This window comes from Vicugna pacos, chromosome 14, assembly GCF_048564905.1.
Source record: "Vicugna pacos chromosome 14, VicPac4, whole genome shotgun sequence".
Classification (NCBI taxonomy): domain Eukaryota; kingdom Metazoa; phylum Chordata; class Mammalia; order Artiodactyla; family Camelidae; genus Vicugna; species Vicugna pacos.
The window spans coordinates 73,350,017-73,356,754 of NC_133000.1; the positions used below are offsets into that span (position 1 = coordinate 73,350,017).

The following is a 6,738-nucleotide window of genomic DNA, read 5'->3' on the forward strand; positions in this document are numbered from 1 at the left end:
AATGTGAGGGGAGGGGGAGGGGAGGGGAGGGGAGGGCGGGGCCCACCGGGACGGGGCGGAGGGCGGGGCTGCACCTGCTCCCGCGGCCCCTGCGCAGGGCGAGTCTCGAGCTGCTGGAGCAGGGAGCCAGGGAGGGGCCGCCGCCCTGCAGGCCACCCGGCCGGAGGCCAGGAGGGAGGGGTCACGGGGTGGGGGGGGAGGGCCCGGGGCGAGATGGGGGAGCTCGGAGGCGGGATTGCAGACCCAGTCCGGCAAGGCTGGCCTGACAGGTGCGGCGAGTACCCCCCACCCCAGGCCTCCGGGCCTCCGGGCCTCCGGGCCTCCCGCGCCTCCCGCGCCTGGAGCTTGGAGATCAGTCAATCTGGACTCTTCTACGGCCTTCAGAGCCCAGTGCCCCGCGGGTCCAAAGGCCAGAGTTCTGACCTATGACTGCTATTTTAATGTTCTTTTTGCAGAAAAAGATCGTCTTATTGTTTATTTGCTGTCCTGCAGCCCACACTTCAGACCTGGGAACAACATAAAAAATAAGGACTCTTAATCCCTGCACCGCGCCTCCCCCCAGGGAAGTCTGCCCTGTTCCCTCCTGCCCCCCCCAACCCGGGCCCTCTGCGGGCACCTCCCTCCAACCTCCAGCCGGGAGCCAGGCCTTGGAAAACTGCAGCCCTGCCAGGAGCCACAGTGTTGGGAGCGCGGGCTACTCCTGCCCAGCAGATGGGCGGTGGGCCGCGCGGTGACTTGGGGTTAACATCCCAGGCGTCTGTTGTGCTCCCCTCAGGAGGCAGCAGCCAGAGGCGGGGCCCCTGCTCCTCCTGCCTCTTCCCACTTTTGTTGAGGACCCTTAGGAGCTTGAGTCAACTCTGGGTGACGCCCGCGACTGAACAGAAACGTGACCACAGCCTTCTGTGCCTTTTCCTTGGAGGGGAACCCCAAACAAAAGCGTGAAAGTTACTACGTTTCCGTGGCCACCATCCCCCGGTACTGCGGGCGGCCCTGGTGCTGAACCTTGTCTCCTTCCATCCCTGTTCGCCATTACACTGTTTTGACGTCTTACTGTCTCACTGTCGTGGTGTGAAAACGTGTCTAGACTGCTTCCTGCATTTGGGAGGCTGTCTAAAATTTGCCCAAACTGTGTTTTGAATTTTGCTTTGGAAATGTTGGGAAGTAAAAGGAGGCTGAAGGTTCTTTGAGGTTTAAGGTAGCTTTGTAGACTCAGCCCTCCACATCTCAAGCGTCCTTTTAAAAAATGCATTCAGAACAGTAGGCAAATCTGGCAAGTCAGAAGGCCGCGGCCCCTGCAGGCATCCCTGTGCTGGGAGCCTGCTCCACCAGGGCCCGGCCCCCTGGGGGAAGTGTCTTTCTGGGACTCCAGGTGCACCTTCTCGAGACGGGTAACTATGGACCGTAGCTGGATGTGGTGGAAACAGTGTTGCCAGCATCCACTGCAGTCTGCCTGGGCTATTGTGACCCAGCCTGGTCCTAAACGTTGGTTTTTCAGGAATGTTCCATCTGGACAGTAATTTGGGGAACACGCCTGCCCCTAAACTGAGGATACCTGCCTGTCCACTTTCATGTTTCTCCAACCCCAGAGGACTGTGAGAAACGGAGCGCTCCACTGGGCATGACCCCAAGCGCTCCTCACGGGCTGCTTCTGGGAAGCTTCAAGCGTTCAGCTCAGTTCACAGGGTTTTGCTTGTGAAGGACACGATGTCCCTTTCGGAGACCCTGCTCCAGGCCCCGCCTCCTTTGCCCTTTTCCCACCAGGCTGGCTCCATCTGCAGACCCCCGTCCACAGATAGGTGACTGACCTTCACACTGATGCAGGGGGATCCCCTGGCCCACCCTGAGTCCACTTCTGCCGGTTTTACAAAACTGAAGGAGCACACAGCCCCACCTCAGGCTCCCTGCCCTCCGGGTTCTGCCCCGCTGCCCCACTGCCCCGCTCCTGTCCTTGCCAGTCCCCTCTCACCACCCAGGACAGGGCTGCTGCCAACTGAAGTAATGGCCCCCTGAGTCCCGCTCCCCGTCTGGCTTTTCTTTGGGGCCCAAACCCCATTTCCTGCTCCCTGTCGCCGTCTCTACAAGCAGGTTCGGCACTGCTGCCCCCTTCCCTTGTGGCCCCTAACTGCCCCGGCTTGTGGCCCTGCTGGCACAGCTCTGCGGTGTCCACCCACCTGGCAGTCTCGGTGGGCGCTTCGTGCTCCCCGACGGCCTCTTTTCCTTATTCCTGTCCTTCTTGAGGTGGTATCAGGATTCCAGCCTCGCCCTTCTCCCACCTCCTCACAACTGCCTGGTCCTGGTCCCCAGGCCCTGACACCCTGGCAGGAAACAGCACGGATGTGTGCACTTGGACTTGAGTGTGGTGGCCGTACCCCCGAGCAGGGGCATTTGAAGCCAGATGAAACCACAGGGTGGGCATTAGATAAGTGGGGGGCCGCCCGCAGGAAGAGCAGAAGGAGAGATACAGAGAGAGAGGACCAGCGCTGGGGCGGGCGAGGCTGGCCAGCAGCCAGAGGGCGGTTTAAGGGCTGCCGGCCCCGCCTCCCAGCCTGCCTGCACCCCCAATGTCTCCTGAGCTCCCCACTTAGGAGCAAGAGGCATTTGGACCCCTGTGACCTCAGAGCCCTCCTTCCTCCTCCAAATGCCCAGCACTCCAAGTTTCCTGGGCATCTTCACCGGCCAGACACAGATCACGTCCAGAGGAAGGAAGCCAAACTGTGCACAGCCCCCCGGGGTCAAGCGTGTGCCCGCGCAGAGGGCTCCTGGTCAGACTGTGATGGGACCCTGGCCAGGCTGCTGTGGGAGAAACGCTGCTGCGGAGCCTGCTCTGAGGGCCTGAGGGCTCCGAGGGCCACCCCCACCAGACCCTCTCTTCCTGCAGGAACTCCCTGTTCTCCTGGCGTGACTGTAGTAAGATGCTGTCAGAGCACTTTAGTTCTGGGGTCCCCCCAGGTCAATCGCTGTGAAGGCCTGTGGGAGATGGAAGCACACAGGACAACACTGAGCCCGCTGGTCACCACAGAGCATGTGGCAGGTGGCCGCAGACACCACGCTTCCCGGCCAGGAGGGCGGGGCTCACGCCCATAACAGGGGACCCCGAGGCAGCAGAGGGTGCGGGGAGCCGCCCTCTGGTCTACACGCCCCCTGCACCCTGAGGTCTGTGTGACAGTGTGACCCCGCGTTCACTGAGGATGAGGAGGGCCTCTGGGTGAAAAGAGCCTGAAGAGAGGTGACCGGCGACAACTGGGGGCCAAAACACCCAGACTGAATGTACTGCTGGCGACTAGGCGGGACTGGACATGGACGTGGGAGGAGGTGAGGTCAGGGGCCTGTGAGTGATTCTGGGTGAGACCACTCAGCCCTGTTCCACATGTGAGTACGTGCGTGTGCGTGCGTGCGTGTGTATGTGTGTGCGTGCGTGTTTGTGTGTGTGTGTGAGTGCGTGCACGTGTTTAGTGGAAACAGACCGCCCACCTTGCTGAGCCCCGTGATCCTGGAAAACAGTGAAGGCTGAGAACACCCCGCCCCGCCCCGCCCCGCCCCCAGACCCCCCGCCACGTGGGGCTTACAGGTGCTGGTGCCCCTGTTCACCCAGGACAAGCGGATGAGCCCCCGTCTCTGCCGCGCGGTGCTGGCCAGGGGACAGGACGCTTGACCCCTGCATGCGCCCAGCCAAGGAGGCCCCTCCCGGAACAGGCTGGGAACCTGCTCCCGGTCTGGTCTGCCGTCCCACTTGCTCGGCAGCTGTGCTCCCCGTAGCTCCCCAGACGCGCTCGACCACGACAGGAGTCCCTCCACACTTGCAGGCACCCTTTCCAGTAAAGTGCTAAGTCAGATTTGTTTGTTAGCTTCAGAAGAGTGTTGCGGCTAAAATGACATGCGATCTGGAGGTGGATTTAATATGCTTCCCAGGGGGCCAATGGGAGAGAGCAGAGGGAAGGGAGGCAGTCACTGAAGGCGGGCACTGGGCACCTGGAGGGCCCTTTTGCATGTTTGAAAATGCCCCCGATGATCAGTTTTAAACAGTAAAGGAGTGATGCAAGGGACAGCAGGGGACAGCAGGGGACAGCTGCCTCTGAGGCCCAGCCTGCCTGCTATGCACCTGCTCCCAGCCTGGGGCACACCAGCCAGCACTCAGCCTCACGGCCTGTCAGGACGTGCACACAGGGTCCTCACAAGGCCGCCTGCTTCTTCATGCCTCCTGCCTCCCCGGAAAGCAGGCAGGGACTCGAGGAGAGTCAAGGGTATGGGATTACAATGACCCATGTGGGGTGACTCGCGGGTTTCCAGTGACCCCACAAAACACCCACGTCTCTGCCTCAGAGGGGCTGCTGGCCCGGGCAAGTGTGGGAGGCCTGGCTCCGAGGGCAGCTCCGTCGACGAGTGTCTGGTCCACCCCCACCCATTTCTTCTCCCTGTGGGCCAGGCCCAGGCGGGGGCTGCTGGCAGCGCTGGAACTGTCCCAGGAACACCAGGCCACGTGGCTGCCCTCTGTGGGCCTCCTCCTTGGGGAAGGCCACCCTCCCCGTGCCTGCAGGGTCAGAGGGCAGGTCCTGGAGACAGCTCAGACCCCCGTCCCCGCCCTCTGGAGGCCCCACGTGTCCTGCAGAAAGTCACGTGTGAGTCTTTCTTCCCTGAAGACCTGGAATAGGAAAAACAGGTTTAGGGAGAAGGCAAGTCCAAAGTCTCCGGGCTCTGGGCGGGTAATTTGCAGCCGCAGGGAGCACGGCTGTAAAGCCTGGAGCCGGCTGGAAGGCAGCTCGTAAATCAGACCCTGCTGTTTGCTTCGCTTCCCTCCCCCTTTGAATACAGATTTTCGAACGTCAGGTGTTTTGTAGGCTCTGGGCATCCTAGGAAGCTTCTGATTTGGCTCGAGAGACAGTTTTGTAAGTGTCACCTACGAGTGAGATTTATTTTTGTGATAAGAAAAAACAAGCATCTTAAAGAGCAAGTGGTGCAAAACCGCCCGCGTGTGTAATGACCACAGTGAGGTTCTGTCGAGACCCTAGGACGCTGGGGGTGGGGGCAGGAGGCCCCCGGGAGGAGCTGGGACTCCGCTCTGCTGGGAACCAGGGGGAGCGGGCCAGTCCTCCGGGCCGCAGAAGCGTGGGCAGGGGCCCCCACTGCCCGTCCCCTCCTTCCCATGTCCCAGTGACCCTCAGTCCCCTCCACCCTCAACAGCCGCGTGAACAACAGAAATTGATTTCTCCCGGTCCTAGAGGCTGGAGGCCATGGGTCTCCATGCCGGCAGGTTCTGGGTCTGGAGGGGCCTCTTCTTGGTCTGTGCCCTCCTCCCCGCGTCCTCACAAGGTCGCCCCCACACCCCTGCCGTGCGTGTCTGTGTCCTGATCTCCTCATTAACACACCGGCCGTGTAGGATTAGGGCCCAGTCTCATCTGACCTTAATCACCGCTTTAAAGGCCCCATTCCAGATCCAGGCACGTTCTACAGTGTATCTCTACTATTGAAAAGTAACAGCGCTCTCAGCTTAGGAACTTAAGAGCAATGATGTGAAGAGAAAGATGCCCAGGTCCGTGATGTGGAAGGTCCACCTCCAGAGAAGCCCACCTCACTCCCACGGAGGTAGGGGGAGCTGACAGGTGAGCAGATAGAACACACATGCAACTTGTGGTTGCCAAGGGGGCGGGGGGGGGGTGGTGGGAAGGGACAGGCTGGGATTTCAAACTGTAGAACAGATAAACGAGATTATACTGTGTAGCACAGGGACATATACACAAGATCTTGTGGTAGCTCACAGCGAAAAAAATGTGACAATGAATATATGTATGTTCAGGTGTAACTGGAAAGTTGTGCTCTACACTGGAAACCGACACGACATTGTAAACTGACTGTAACTCGATAAAAAAAATTAAAAAAAACCACACACACACATGCGGGGCCGCCAGGATGGGACACACGTGCGCGGACACCGCGTCCGTCCCCGCGCGTCTGCGATGCGGGGCGGCCAGCGTCCGGCCGCAGGCCCGCCCGGAGCAGCCCTTACGCAGCAGGCGCAGCGCTCTCTCCTCCCGAGGGCTCCTCTCTAGGCTGCTCGCCCGGGAGCAGCAGCAGCAGCAGCAGCAGCAGCAGCGCCCTCTCCGCCGGTGCCCCGGCGGCCTGACGCTGCCCCTCCGTCGCGCGCGGGGTTGACTGCAGCGCGGCCCTCGCGGCGGCGCGGCCCCGCCTGGCCTTCCGCCCGGGCCGGAGGCGGCGAGCTCGGCCCCCGGGCGGCGGGGCGTTCCGCGCGCACGGCGGCGCGCGTCGCAGGCGGCACCGGAGCCCGGCCTCTGGAGTTCTGGCTCTGGGGCGGGCGCGTGAGGCCGCAGCTGAGGTCGGTCGAGGCCGCGTTCGAGCACAGGCGCCCGCCCCGAGGGTCGCCGCGTCGGTGCGTGAGCCGCGCACTCCACCCACGGCGCTGCGACCACCGTCAGCGCAAGTGGAAGCCGACAGACACTTTCGTCTAAAACTCCCCCCGGCGTGAAGAGGGCGCCTCCTCCCTCTGCGAGAGGACGTCGGACGCGCCGAGAGCCGGGGCAGCTTTGAGCGCGGGGCTCTGCGGGGCGAGCGCGGCGGGGGGTCCGCCCGCGCCCCCCCGTGTGGGTGTCGCGCGGGAGCGGGCCCGCGGGCGCAGCGCCCCCGGGTGGCGGAGGCGCAGCTTCGCGTCTCCTCCGGATGAGACGCCCGTGCCGGGCGCCGTCCTGGCCGCGCCCCGCCCCCCCGCCCCCTCAGGGAGCACGGCCC

At 62.6% G+C, this 6,738-nt stretch overlaps 1 long non-coding RNA gene across 1 annotated transcript; it reads right to left on the minus strand.

Annotated features, from left to right (window-relative positions):
* Nucleotides 1-247: 247 nt before the first annotated feature.
* On the minus strand, nucleotides 248-3,767 carry LOC140685580 (uncharacterized). The gene is made up of 3 exons (XR_012058849.1): nucleotides 3,567-3,767; nucleotides 2,172-2,315; nucleotides 248-506 (listed from the first exon to the last, which is right to left on the minus strand). It is a non-coding gene; the product is annotated as an uncharacterized lncRNA (long non-coding RNA).
* Between the last annotated feature and the right edge of the window lie 2,971 nt (nucleotides 3,768-6,738).